This window comes from Crinia signifera, chromosome 8 (assembly GCF_055691185.1).
Source record: "Crinia signifera chromosome 8, ASM5569118v1, whole genome shotgun sequence".
Taxonomy (NCBI): Eukaryota; Metazoa; Chordata; class Amphibia; order Anura; family Myobatrachidae; genus Crinia; species Crinia signifera.
Window position 1 is genome coordinate 141,413,361 of NC_139224.1, and position 16,055 is coordinate 141,429,415.

The following is a 16,055-nucleotide window of genomic DNA, read 5'->3' on the forward strand; positions in this document are numbered from 1 at the left end:
GGTAATGCATTACTCTGTGTGTAATAAGGCAGGCACTGCAACATTCTCTGTGTAATAAGGTTGGCACTGTGACATTCTCTGTGTAGTAAGGTGGGCACTGGGACACTCTCTGTAATAAGGTGGGCACTGCGACAATCTGTTATAATGTGGGCTCTGCAGCACTCTCTGTGTAATAAGACACTGCGACACTCTCTATGTAATAAGGTGGGCACTGCAATACTCTGTAATTATTTATTCATAAACAGTTTCTTATATAGCGCATACATATTCTGCATCGCTTTGGCACTGAGACACTTTGTAATAGTAACTTTGGCACTGAGACACTTTGTAACACTCTCTGTAACACTGTGTAATAAGGCGGGCACTGCAATACTGTGTAATAAGGTGGGCACTGCGACACTGTGTAATAAGGTGGGCACTGCAACACTCTCTGTAACATTGTGTAATAAGGTGGGCACTGTGACACTGTCATAAGGTGGTCACTGCAACACTCTCTGCGTAATAAGATGGGCACTTCAACACTCTGTGTAATAAGGTGGGCACTGCAACACTCTGTAATAAGGTGGGCATTGCAACACTGTGTAATAAGGTGGGCACTGCGACATTCTCTGTGTAATAAGGTGGGCACTGCACCACTCTCTGTGTAATAAGGAGGGCACTGCGACAATCTGTGATAATGTGGGCTCTGTGACACTCTCTGTGTAATAAGATGGGCATTTCGACACTCTGTGTAATAAGGTGGGCACTACGACACTTTCTGTGTAATAAGGTGGGCTCTGCGACACTCTGTGTAATAAGGTGGGCACTCCAACACTCTCTATGTAATAAGGTGGGCACTGCGATACTCTGTAATAAGGTGGTCACTGCGACACTCTGTGTAATAAGGTGGGCACTCCAACACTCTCTATGTAATAAGGTGGTCACTGCGACACTCTGTGTAATTATGTGGGCACTGCAACACTCTCTGTAATAATGTGGGCTATGCGACACACTCTGTATAATAAGGTGGGCACTACGACACTCTCTGTGTAAGAAGGTGGGCACTGCACCACCCTCTATGTAATAAGGAGGGCACTGCGACATTCTCTGTGTAGTAAGGTGGGCACTGGGACACTCTCTGTAATAAGGTGGGCACTGCGACAATCTGTTATAATGTGGGCTCTGCAGCACTCTCTGTGTAATAAGACACTGCGACACTCTCTATGTAATAAGGTGGGCACTGCAATACTCTGTAATTATTTATTCATAAACAGTTTCTTATATAGCGCATACATATTCTGCATCGCTTTGGCACTGAGACACTTTGTAATAGTAACTTTGGCACTGAGACACTTTGTAACACTCTCTGTAACACTGTGTAATAAGGCGGGCACTGCAATACTGTGTAATAAGGTGGGCACTGCGACACTGTGTAATAAGGTGGGCACTGCAACACTCTCTGTAACATTGTGTAATAAGGTGGGCACTGTGACACTGTCATAAGGTGGTCACTGCAACACTCTCTGCGTAATAAGATGGGCACTTCAACACTCTGTGTAATAAGGTGGGCACTGCAACACTCTGTAATAAGGTGGGCATTGCAACACTGTGTAATAAGGTGGGCACTGCGACATTCTCTGTGTAATAAGGTGGGCACTGCACCACTCTCTGTGTAATAAGGAGGGCACTGCGACAATCTGTGATAATGTGGGCTCTGTGACACTCTCTGTGTAATAAGATGGGCATTTCGACACTCTGTGTAATAAGGTGGGCACTACGACACTTTCTGTGTAATAAGATGGGCTCTGCGACACTCTGTGTAATAAGGTAGGCACTCCAACACTCTCTATGTAATAAGGTGGGCACTGCGATACTCTGTAATAAGGTGGTCACTGCGACACTCTGTGTAATAAGGTGGGCACTCCAACACTCTCTATGTAATAAGGTGGTCACTGCGACACTCTGTGTAATTATGTGGGCACTGCAACACTCTCTGTAATAATGTGGGCTATGCGACACACTCTGTATAATAAGGTGGGCACTACGACACTCTCTGTGTAAGAAGGTGGGCACTGCACCACCCTCTATGTAATAAGGAGGGCACTGCGACACTCTGTGTAATAAGGAGGGCACTGTGACAATCTGTTATAATGTGGGCTCTGCGACACTCTCTATGTAATAATGTGGGCACTGCGACACTCTCTATGTAATAAGGTGGGCACTGCGATACTTTATGTAAAAAGGCATGCACTGCTACACCCTATGTAATTATTTATTCATAATCTGTGTCGTATATAGCGCATACATATTCTGCATAGCTTTGTCACAGAGACACTTGGTAATAAGGTGGGCACTGCGACACTCTTGTAACACTGTGTATTAAGGTGGGCACTGCAATACTGTGTAATAAGGTGGGCACTGCGACACTGTAATAAGATGGGCACTGCAACACTCTGTAACATTGTGTAATAAGGTGGGCACTGCGACACTGTCATAAGGTGGGCACTGCAACACTCTGAGTAATAAGATGGGCACTGTGACACTCTCTGTGTAATAAAGCGGGAACTGCACCACTCTCTATGTAATAAGGTGGGCACTACGATACTCTGTGTAATAAGGCGGGCACTATGACACTCTCTGTAATTAGTTGGGCATTCCGACACTCTGTGTGATAGGGCCGGCACTGGAAAATAGGCAGTTACCAGGACTGCCTACAGCATGCGTTCTACGGGTCTTAAGCATGTGCAGTCTATCGATAATCGCCCAGTCTGCTACTTCGCAGAGTTTAAACAGAATAATGTCAGGCGCTCACCTGGTGTGAATTTATAGGTGCAGAGGGATATGTAAATGAGGTAGGATGCAATCTGGTGTATGAGAAATCGTTTATTATTAAGATGCAAATAAGTGATTGGTCGGTACAGATAAGTCAATATGCAATGACCCCTGGTAAGAATGAGGGTGTCAGCAGACCCCTTTTAACCATAAACCTCCTGTGGTGTATGTCTCATTGCATGTCATTACCAGATACATGCAATAAGACATAAACCACAGGAGGTTTATGATTAAAAGGGCTCATTGCATATTAACTTATCTGTACCGACCTGTCGACATTTGCAGGTCACTGACTCTATATGTACATTTATGACATTTTCAGTCACTTATTTGCATCTTAATAATAAACGATTTCTCATATACCAGATTGCATCCTTCCTCATTTACATATCCCTCTGCACCTATAAATTCACACCAGGTGAGCGCCTGACACTATTAATGGTCTAATGCCTCTTTATGCTGTATGTCACGTGACCAGTCATTCTTGTCATACTCCACCTCTGCCGATGTTGCTGATATCCATAGTAATTTTTATGACGTGCCCAAGCTAATATTTTGTAAATGGATTATTACATACCAATAATACATATTCATCCACTGTATGTGTAGTTACACTGTATGTGTAGTAAGGCCTACTTCCAAAATGCCTAGACAATGATTCAGATTTGTACGCAACGCCGATGCTCACGCAGCTGAGCACTTATGGGAAGACTGTGCACGTAAGTGCGTGGCACATGCGCATAGCGTTCCCCACGCATGCGCAGAAGGCTGAAAAACGCCATCCGAAAGTATTCGGAAATTTACGCATCGACCAGAATAAGGCCCACTGTGTAATAAGGCGGGCACTGCAATACTGTGTAATAAGGTGGGCACTGCGACACTGTGTAATAAGGTGGGCACTGCGACAGTCTCTGTAACATTGTGTAATAAGGTGGGCACTGTGACACTGTCATAAGGTGGGCACTGCAACACTCTGAGTAATAAGATGGGCACTTCAACACTCTCTGTGTAATAAGGTGGGCATAGCAACATTCTGTGTAATATGGTGGGCACTGCGACATTCTCTGTGTAATAAGGTGGGCACTGCACCACTCTCTGTGTAATAAGGAGGGCACTGCGACACTCTCTGTGTAATAAGGTGGGCACTACGACACTTTCTGTGTAATAAGGTGGGCTCTGCGACACTCTCTGTGTAATAAAGTGGGCACTCCGGTACTCTCTATGTAATAAGGTGGGCACTGTGATACTCTGTAATAATGTGGGCTCTGCGACACTCTGTTTAAAAAGGAGGGCACTGCGTAATAAAGCGGGCACTGCAACAATCACTGTGTAATAAGGTGGGCACTGCAACACTCTGTGTAATAAGGTGGGCACTGCGACAATGTGTAATAAGGTGGGCACTGCGACACTGTGTAATAATGTGGGTTCTGCGACGCTCTCTGTGTAACAAGGCGGGCACTGCACCACTCTCGATGTAATAAAGAGGGCACTGCGACACTCTCCGTGTAATAAGGTGAGCACTTTGACACTCTTTGTGTAACAAGGTGAGCACTGTACCACTCTGTGTAAAAAGGAGGGCACTTTGACAATCTGTGATAATTTGGGCTCTGCAACACTCTCTATGTAATAAAGTGGACACTGGGACACCCTGTAATAAGGTGGGCACTGGGACCCTCTCTGTAATAAGGTGGACACTGCTCACTCTCTGTGTAATAAAGCTTGCACTGTGACACTATGTCTACTAAGTAAGGCACTGTGACACTGTCAACATAAAAAGGCGGGCACTGCAACACTTACTGTAATAATGCGGGCACTGCGACACTCTAATAAGGAGGGCACTGTGACACTGTTTAAGTATGCGTGCACTGCGACACTGTGTAATAAGGCGGGTAATGCATTACTCTGTGTGTAATAAGGCAGGCACTGCAACATTCTCTGTGTAATAAGGTTGGCACTGTGACATTCTCTGTGTAGTAAGGTGGGCACTGGGACACTCTCTGTAATAAGGTGGGCACTGCGACAATCTGTTATAATGTGGGCTCTGCAGCACTCTCTGTGTAATAAGACACTGCGACACTCTCTATGTAATAAGGTGGGCACTGCAATACTCTGTAATTATTTATTCATAAACAGTTTCTTATATAGCGCATACATATTCTGCATCGCTTTGGCACTGAGACACTTTGTAATAGTAACTTTGGCACTGAGACACTTTGTAACACTCTCTGTAACACTGTGTAATAAGGCGGGCACTGCAATACTGTGTAATAAGGTGGGCACTGCGACACTGTGTAATAAGGTGGGCACTGCAACACTCTCTGTAACATTGTGTAATAAGGTGGGCACTGTGACACTGTCATAAGGTGGTCACTGCAACACTCTCTGCGTAATAAGATGGGCACTTCAACACTCTGTGTAATAAGGTGGGCACTGCAACACTCTGTAATAAGGTGGGCATTGCAACACTGTGTAATAAGGTGGGCACTGCGACATTCTCTGTGTAATAAGGTGGGCACTGCACCACTCTCTGTGTAATAAGGAGGGCACTGCGACAATCTGTGATAATGTGGGCTCTGTGACACTCTCTGTGTAATAAGATGGGCATTTCGACACTCTGTGTAATAAGGTGGGCACTACGACACTTTCTGTGTAATAAGGTGGGCTCTGCGACACTCTGTGTAATAAGGTGGGCACTCCAACACTCTCTATGTAATAAGGTGGTCACTGCGATACTCTGTAATAAGGTGGTCACTGCGACACTCTGTGTAATAAGGTGGGCACTGCGATACTCTGTAATAAGGTGGTCACTGCGACACTCTGTGTAATAAGGTGGGCACTCCAACACTCTCTATGTAATAAGGTGGGCACTGCGATACTCTGTAATAAGGTGGTCACTGCGACACTCTGTGTAATTATGTGGGCACTGCAACACTCTCTGTAATAATGTGGGCTATGCGACACACTCTGTATAATAAGGTGGGCACTACGACACTCTCTGTGTAAGAAGGTGGGCACTGCACCACCCTCTATGTAATAAGGAGGGCACTGCGACACTCTGTGTAATAAGGAGGGCACTGTGACAATCTGTTATAATGTGGGCTCTGCGACACTCTCTATGTAATAATGTGGGCACTGCGACACTCTCTATGTAATAATGTGGGCACTGCGACACTCTCTATGTAATAAGGTGGGCACTGCGATACTTTATGTAAAAAGGCATGCACTGCTACACCCTATGTAATTATTTATTCATAATCTGTGTCGTATATAGCGCATACATATTCTGCATAGCTTTGGCACAGAGACACTTGGTAATAAGGTGGGCACTGCGACACTCTTGTAACACTGTGTATTAAGGCGGGCACTGCAATACTGTGTAATAAGGTGGGCACTGCAACACTCTGTAACATTGTGTAATAAGGTGGGCACTGCGACACTGTCATAAGGTGGGCACTGCAACACTCTGAGTAATAAGATGGGCACTGTGACACTCTCTGTGTAATAAAGCGGGAACTGCACCACTCTCTATGTAATAAGGTGGGCACTACGATACTCTGTGTAATAAGGCGGGCACTATGACACTCTCTGTAATTAGTTGGGCATTCCGACACTCTGTGTGATAGGGCCGGCACTGGAAAATAGCCAGTTACCAGGACTGCCTACAGCATGCGTACTACGGGTCTTAAGCATGTGCAGTCTATCGATAATCGTCCAGTCTGCTACTTCGCAGAGTTTAAACAGAATAATGTCAGGCGCTCACCTGGTGTGAATTTATAGGTGCAGAGGGATATGTAAATGAGGTAGGATGCAATCTGGTGTATGAGAAATCGTTTATTATTAAGATGCAAATAAGTGATTGGTCGGTACAGATAAGTCAATATGCAATGACCCCTGGTAAGAATGAGGGTGTCAGCAGACCCCTTTTAACCATAAACCTCCTGTGGTGTATGTCTCATTGCATGTCATTACCAGATACATGCAATAAGACATAAACCACAGGAGGTTTATGATTAAAAGGGCTCATTGCATATTAACTTATCTGTACCGACCTGTCGACATTTGCAGGTCACTGACTCTATATGTACATTTATGACATTTTCAGTCACTTATTTGCATCTTAATAATAAACGATTTCTCATATACCAGATTGCATCCTTCCTCATTTACATATCCCTCTGCACCTATAAATTCACACCAGGTGAGCGCCTGACACTATTAATGGTCTAATGCCTCTTTATGCTGTATGTCACGTGACCAGTCATTCTTGTCATACTCCACCTCTGCCGATGTTGCTGATATCCATAGTAATTTTTATGACGTGCCCAAGCTAATATTTTGTAAATGGATTATTACATACCAATAATACATATTCATCCACTGTATGTGTAGTTACACTGTATGTGTAGTAAGGCCTACTTCCAAAATGCCTAGACAATGATTCAGATTTGTACGCAACGCCGATGCTCACGCAGCTGAGCACTTATGGGAAGACTGTGCACGTAAGTGCGTGGCACATGCGCATAGCGTTCCCCACGCATGCGCAGAAGGCTGAAAAACGCCATCCGAAAGTATTCGGAAATTTACGCATCGACCAGAATAAGGCCCACTGTGTAATAAGGCGGGCACTGCAATACTGTGTAATAAGGTGGGCACTGCGACACTGTGTAATAAGGTGGGCACTGCGACAGTCTCTGTAACATTGTGTAATAAGGTGGGCACTGCAACACTCTGAGTAATAAGATGGGCACTTCAACACTCTCTGTGTAATAAGGTGGGCATAGCAACATTCTGTGTAATATGGTGGGCACTGCGACATTCTCTGTGTAATAAGGTGGGCACTGCACCACTCTCTGTGTAATAAGGAGGGCACTGCGACACTCTCTGTGTAATAAGGTGGGCACTACGACACTTTCTGTGTAATAAGGTGGGCTCTGCGACACTCTCTGTGTAATAAAGTGGGCACTCCGGTACTCTCTATGTAATAAGGTGGGCACTGTGATACTCTGTAATAATGTGGGCTCTGCGACACTCTGTTTAAAAAGGAGGGCACTGCGTAATAAAGCGGGCACTGCGACAATCACTGTGTAATAAGGTGGGCACTGCAACACTCTGTGTAATAAGGTGGGCACTGCGACAATGTGTAATAAGGTGGGCACTGCGACACTGTGTAATAATGTGGGTTCTGCGACGCTCTCTGTGTAACAAGGCGGGCACTGCACCACTCTCGATGTAATAAAGAGGGCACTGCGACACTCTCCGTGTAATAAGGTGAGCACTTTGACACTCTTTGTGTAACAAGGTGAGCACTGTACCACTCTGTGTAAAAAGGAGGGCACTTTGACAATCTGTGATAATTTGGGCTCTGCAACACTCTCTATGTAATAAAGTGGACACTGGGACACCCTGTAATAAGGTGGGCACTGGGACCCTCTCTGTAATAAGGTGGACACTGCTCACTCTCTGTGTAATAAAGCTTGCACTGTGACACTATGTCTACTAAGTAAGGCACTGTGACACTGTCAACATAAAAAGGCGGGCACTGCAACACTTACTGTAATAATGCGGGCACTGCGACACTCTAATAAGGAGGGCACTGTGACACTGTTTAAGTATGCGTGCACTGCGACACTGTGTAATAAGGCGGGTAATGCATTACTCTGTGTGTAATAAGGCAGGCACTGCAACAGTCTCTGTGTAATAAGGTTGGCACTGTGACATTCTCTGTGTAGTAAGGTGGGCACTGGGACACTCTCTGTAATAAGGTGGGCACTGCGACAATCTGTTATAATGTGGGCTCTGCAGCACTCTCTGTGTAATAAGACACTGCGACACTCTCTATGTAATAAGGTGGGCACTGCAATACTCTGTAATTATTTATTCATAAACAGTTTCTTATATAGCGCATACATATTCTGCATCGCTTTGGCACTGAGACACTTTGTAATAGTAACTTTGGCACTGAGACACTTTGTAACACTCTCTGTAACACTGTGTAATAAGGCGGGCACTGCAATACTGTGTAATAAGGTGGGCACTGCGACACTGTGTAATAAGGTGGGCACTGCAACACTCTCTGTAACATTGTGTAATAAGGTGGGCACTGTGACACTGTCATAAGGTGGTCACTGCAACACTCTCTGCGTAATAAGATGGGCACTTCAACACTCTGTGTAATAAGGTGGGCACTGCAACACTCTGTAATAAGGTGGGCATTGCAACACTGTGTAATAAGGTGGGCACTGCGACATTCTCTGTGTAATAAGGTGGGCACTGCACCACTCTCTGTGTAATAAGGAGGGCACTGCGACAATCTGTGATAATGTGGGCTCTGTGACACTCTCTGTGTAATAAGATGGGCATTTCGACACTCTGTGTAATAAGGTGGGCACTACGACACTTTCTGTGTAATAAGGTGGGCTCTGCGACACTCTGTGTAATAAGGTGGGCACTCCAACACTCTCTATGTAATAAGGTGGGCACTGCGATACTCTGTAATAAGGTGGTCACTGCGACACTCTGTGTAATAAGGTGGGCACTGCGATACTCTGTAATAAGGTGGTCACTGCATCACTCTGTGTAATAAGGTGGGCACTCCAACACTCTCTATGTAATAAGGTGGGCACTGCGATACTCTGTAATAAGGTGGTCACTGCGACACTCTGTGTAATTATGTGGGCACTGCAACACTCTCTGTAATAATGTGGGCTATGCGACACACTCTGTATAATAAGGTGGGCACTACGACACTCTCTGTGTAAGAAGGTGGGCACTGCACCACCCTCTATGTAATAAGGAGGGCACTGCGACACTCTGTGTAATAAGGAGGGCACTGTGACAATCTGTTATAATGTGGGCTCTGCGACACTCTCTATGTAATAATGTGGGCACTGCGACACTCTCTATGTAATAATGTGGGCACTGCGACACTCTATGTAATAAGGTGGGCACTGCGATACTTTATGTAAAAAGGCATGCACTGCTACACCCTATGTAATTATTTATTCATAATCTGTGTCGTATATAGCGCATACATATTCTGCATAGCTTTGGCACAGAGACACTTGGTAATAAGGTGGGCACTGCGACACTCTTGTAACACTGTGTATTAAGGCGGGCACTGCAATACTGTGTAATAAGGTGGGCACTGCAACACTCTGTAACATTGTGTAATAAGGTGGGCACTGCGACACTGTCATAAGGTGGGCACTGCAACACTCTGAGTAATAAGATGGGCACTGTGACACTCTCTGTGTAATAAAGCGGGAACTGCACCACTCTCTATGTAATAAGGTGGGCACTACGATACTCTGTGTAATAAGGCGGGCACTATGACACTCTCTGTAATTAGTTGGGCATTCCGACACTCTGTGTGATAGGGCCGGCACTGGAAAATAGCCAGTTACCAGGACTGCCTACAGCATGCGTACTACGGGTCTTAAGCATGTGCAGTCTATCGATAATCGTCCAGTCTGCTACTTCGCAGAGTTTAAACAGAATAATGTCAGGCGCTCACCTGGTGTGAATTTATAGGTGCAGAGGGATATGTAAATGAGGTAGGATGCAATCTGGTGTATGAGAAATCGTTTATTATTAAGATGCAAATAAGTGATTGGTCGGTACAGATAAGTCAATATGCAATGACCCCTGGTAAGAATGAGGGTATCAGCAGACCCCTTTTAACCATAAACCTCCTGTGGTGTATGTCTCATTGCATGTCATTACCAGATACATGCAATAAGACATAAACCACAGGAGGTTTATGATTAAAAGGGCTCATTGCATATTAACTTATCTGTACCGACCTGTCGACATTTGCAGGTCACTGACTCTATATGTACATTTATGACATTTTCAGTCACTTATTTGCATCTTAATAATAAACGATTTCTCATATACCAGATTGCATCCTTCCTCATTTACATATCCCTCTGCACCTATAAATTCACACCAGGTGAGCGCCTGACACTATAAATGGTCTAATGCCTCTTTATGCTGTATGTCACGTGACCAGTCATTCTTGTCATACTCCACCTCTGCCGATGTTGCTGATATCCATAGTAATTTTTATGACGTGCCCAAGCTAATACTTTGTAAATGGATTATTACATACCAATAATACATATTCATCCACTGTATGTGTAGTTACACTGTATGTGTAGTTAGGCCTACTTCCAAAATGCCTAGACAATGATTCAGATTTGTACGCAACGCCGATGCTCACGCAGCTGAGCCTTTATGGGAAGACTCTGCACGTGACAAGGTTCTCTTCCGATGCCGCCTGCAGTCAGCAGCAAATATATAGCGCTATTTGAGGAAGGTGGGCCCCAAATCGGTCTTGCTTAGGACCCCATGAGGTCTATATCCGCCTCTGGTATGGTAAAGCTCACAGACAATAGGCCTAATGATGCGTACACTTGGGTTGGCGGCTGCCAGTATCAATTGACTTTCAATCGGATGGCAGGGGGGTGGAGGCGGGTTATGCACGTTCCTGCACAGTCTTTTTTTGTTTTTATCTCGGGCCACACATTGTGATCAAATCAGGATCGGGCACGGGAAAACACTGTGCGATTTGCAGGGTCCAGCAATCAGGTACAGCCAGCCAGAGTGAAATCCTGCCCTGTGCAAGCCTGCAAATTGCTTAGCACTGCATGTGACACTATCACAGGCCTGGATTATTACATAGCAATAAGACGGATGTTACAATGAGTAAAATAGTCAGAGCAGAGGCAGATTTACACCTCATGGGGCCTGATGGAAAATACCTGTTTGGGACCCTCCTCCCTCCAACTTTCCATAGCACTATATTTTGCTGCTGATTGGCATCAGTAGAGCAGCTTGGCACGTACGCAATCTACTGATAAATGCTCAACTGCGCGACCATCAGTATTGAAAGCCGGCCTAATACCTGTGTCACATTCACACAGTAATCTGACTGCAAAAGAGAAGGAAGAGGCGCTTGTTTGATGAAACTGATCAATTAGAAAATGAATACATACAATCACATAGAAATAAAAATAAAAAATATTGATAAAAAGCACTGAACATCCTAAGGTAAGAAAGGTGCATATGACAAAATAACGGATGGATCTGGATCAGACTTGGTAAGGGAAATGGGTGAGGGTGAATGTCCTGTCTCAGCTGTAGTTAAGCGTGGCTTGGTGCTGGATTATAGTAATGTCAGAGACGCCCAAATGGGGCTGATAATTACCCAAAGCCACTAGAGGATTTACATCTCTTAGGATCGCATTGCAGAAAATGTCCTCATAGGTGTACGGCTGTATGACCAGTGGGTAGATTTGTAATCCAAGTGGTATTGCTGGTGGCTAGTTGTATTGCTTGTGCTCCCGATGTTTGGAGACAACCAAATGTATAGATGAACCAGCAGCTGAAGAGAGTCCCAGTTCGCTTAAAGAAGATTGAAGTGTAAAGTCTGGTCCATATAGGGGGGAAGGGTTTGTTTCCTACATGGGACTGACAACTCCATTATTAAGTGGCAGCTATTAACAAGGCACCCCTGGTAGCGCCTGCTAGTGCACCCTAGGGAGCACATCCCCCTTCCTACAGTAATCTGACTGCCTGTTATACTTTACATACTTTTTTATCCTATCAAAGAACATCAAAGGGACTTTGGGAGTGTGAGCAGGTCGTTGTGATGTCATTACATCATGCGGTAGTCCCACAATACTCCTCTATGAATGGTTTGGATGGCCAGGATATCTTTATGGGGCCCCCCTGGGACCTGCTGGGCCCTAGGCAGGTGCCTACATTGCCTTGTGGAAAATCCGCCTCTGAACCAGAGGGCTTCTGTTGGGTAATATCTAGCTTCCTTTAATCCAGGAATATCTGGGAGGCTCCTGCAATTGGTTCTTACTGACTGTGTACAGGTAGCAGAGAGAGATGTTGGCGTGATTCATGTGGCCCACACATACACCCACAACACATTAGCCATCATAGAAGGGTGCACGTATGCCTGTATTATTACAGTGTCATTAAGTAACTACAATGTAACAGTACTCCTTACAGAAGTGTAGGTGTAGCAGTATAGGAGATGTAAGACTACAGAGGGGATGGAGGTGTTAGGCACTAAAGGGGGTAACGGTTTGGCTTTGATGGGGAGGCGGGGGTTTAGGCTGCAGGCAGGGCCGGCGCTCACCTGCTCCAGGGGGGCTGATGCGGCTGCCGCCGCTATGCTCCGTTGGAGGGATGATGCGGCCGCAGCATCTCACTCCACGGGGGGAGTTAGAGATGCGGCTCCGAATGGGCTCGAGAGATGTGGCTGCGGCCCCTATCTATGAGTGGGCTCCAGGGGTGGCGGTGTGGCTCACTCACCTGCTCCCAGGTGCTTTCCTCCTGCTCTCCTGGGCGTCGGCGGGACATTTCCTGCTGCTGCTCCTCCTGCAGCTCATTACCGCCCTCCAGTGGCCGGCTCCCTAGGCAAATGCCTTAAGCTGCCTAGTGGTGGCGCCGGCCCTGGCTGCAGGTAGGGCAGGTTGTGGGGGTGAGAATATGTACCACCCAGTTGTCAGGACTCTGCACATCAGGATGCCACTGTCGGTCCTCTGACTGCCAACATACCAAGCGCTGGGATGCTTATACCATCCCAAATGAAGACACGATGGAGCCATGGATATAGGATTGGCCAAGCCAAGTTTGGGGCTCATCCACAGATGCCACTGAAGGGTTTGTGTACGTGGGTATATGTAACACCCCGCCCTAAATATTTTGTTCAGGACTGACGGGGAGTTCAAGGGAAATCTTAAGATCACAGATCTTTGTAGGTCGTGGGCAACTTTACTTGCAGCATCCAGGTGAAGGTATTGTGTAACAAGTACCAGCCTGTCCTCTAGATGCCGGTGCCCGCACGATTGCCTCCCCCCCCCCCCTTCCCCCCGGCAATTTCACCTCTCTGGTGTCTTAGGTCTGCGGGTCCCTGTACGTGAAGCTATGGGGCAGCTGACATCTGCTGACCAACCACAGCCTGTCTATAACTTTCTAGGATGCAATAGAGAAAAGAGCGACTGAATCTGATTGGTTGCTATGGGCAACATCACCTCTTTTTATTTTTAGAAAGTCTAGTATATTTACCCCATAGGGGCCTGAGTCAGACATTCCATCAAGGGCCTGATTCTGGTTCACTTGCAAAAGCAAATTCTCTCTCTAATGGACAAAACCATGTGCACTGCTGTTGGGGCAGATGTAACATGTGCAGAGTTAGATTTGGGTGTTATATTGTTTCTGTGCAGGGTAACTACTGGCTGCTTTATTTTTACACTGTGATATAGTCAGCATGGACACTGTATCAGTGTACCGCGTCCCCTTGCTATGCTCGCCATGCTTCGGGCGTGGTGATTTGCTGCACTTGGCACACTATAGTATTCTCCCTCCATGCCCTGGTGTATAGTAGGGTATGGTATACCACCTGGTTTGTACAAAAAAGGTGAAAAACTCATGTTGACCTGTTGACCTTCCCATTGTCGTCCTAATGCTTGTGTTGACCTGTTGACCTTCCTATTGTCGTCCTAATGCTTGTGTCGACCTGTTGACCTTCCCATTGTCGTCCTAATGCTTGTGTTGACCTGTTGACCTTCCCATTGTCGTCCTAATGCTTGTGTTGACCTGTTGACCTTCCCATTGTCGTCCTGATGCTTGTGTTGACCCTGTCGGACCTGATTTACCTTGAACTCCCCTGGCAGCTCCCGGGAGGGCTCCATCTAACTTGGCACTTAATGGCGGGTGCTGCTGGGGGAGTTCAAGCGAAATCGGATGCTAAAAGCCCCCACGATGTTGCGCTGATGAGATTTATCTTATGCGCTTCATATAAGATCTCTGGGGTCTGATCCGCTGCATACGGGATTGCGGATTGTTGCAATCCCGGCCACAGATCGACAATCCACGGGCGTTTTCGCGGCCATGCCCCCTTTGCGCCGATCGGCAGGTGGGACATTTTTCAGCTGTCGGGCTGACCGCAAACGGGCCAGGATCACGGCTGTCGGCAGGGATCGACAGCCGTGATCCTAGATTGAATACCCCCCTAAGTCTGGTTGTTGGCCAGTCCTTGGCAGTTGTCAGCCACGATTACTTGATATTTTAAATAAAATTGATACGTGCAATGTCTTACTATATAACATGTTTCTGTATAGAGGCCACAATAGTGTTATAATATGTATGTTATTCACAGGTGTCATTTGTTCCTTTTTCTGCAGGGTTCTGGCTTATCCCCATGTAATACTCCTGGTGCCCATCAATGCTGTGGAGTACAGAAGAGTGATGGGTGGAACGCAGATCCTGGCTACGTGGCCCGTGAACCCTGAAGTGTGGCTGTTGGACTTTCAGGGGTGGGTGTCTGGTGAGAAAACGGGATAGCAGACACTGAGGGGTACTTATGCGGGTAAGTGTCTCTGATTCTCTGTTGGTCTGATATCTGCAGTTGCCATGAGAATGGGGCTACATCCCCAAAAGCACTAGGCTATGCTGCTTGTTTGAATACATCTGTTGTACTAGTACCTGACGGAGACGCAGCGGGCACCTGCAGCTGTTTGTGCGCACACACATTCAATATTTTACTAATTGATATGAATATATTTAGTTCCTAATCATTTATTTTAATGTCGATTTATGGAAATACCCCCATGAAAATCCTGCATTTGACCCTTGTGGAGTGTAGGGGGCATATAGTGTACTGATGTAGTGTGGAGTATAGGGAGCATATAATGTACTGATGTAGTGCGGAGTACAGGGGGTATATAGTGTACTGATGTAGTGTGGAGTGTAGGGGGCATATAGTGTACTGATGTAGTGTGGAGTATAGGGGGCATATAGTGTACTGATGTAGTGTGGAGTGTAGGGGGCATATAGTGTACTGATGTAGTTCGGAGTACAGGGGGTATATAGTGTACTGATGTAGTGTGGAGTATAGGGGGCATATAGTGTACTGATGTAGTGCGGAGTATAGGGGGCATATAGTGTACTGATGTAGTGTGAAGTACAGGGGGTATATAGTGTACTGATGTAGTGTGGAGTACAGGGGGCATATAGTGTACTGATGTAGTGTGGAGTATAGGGGGCATATAGTGTACTGATGTAGTGTGGAGTATAGGGGGCATATAGTGTACTGATGTAGTGTGGAGTATAGGGGGCATATAGTGTACTGATGTAGTGTGGAGTGTAGGGGGCATATAGTGTACTGATGTAGTGTGGAGTGTAGGGGGCATATAGTGTACTGATGTAGTGTGGAGTATAGGGGG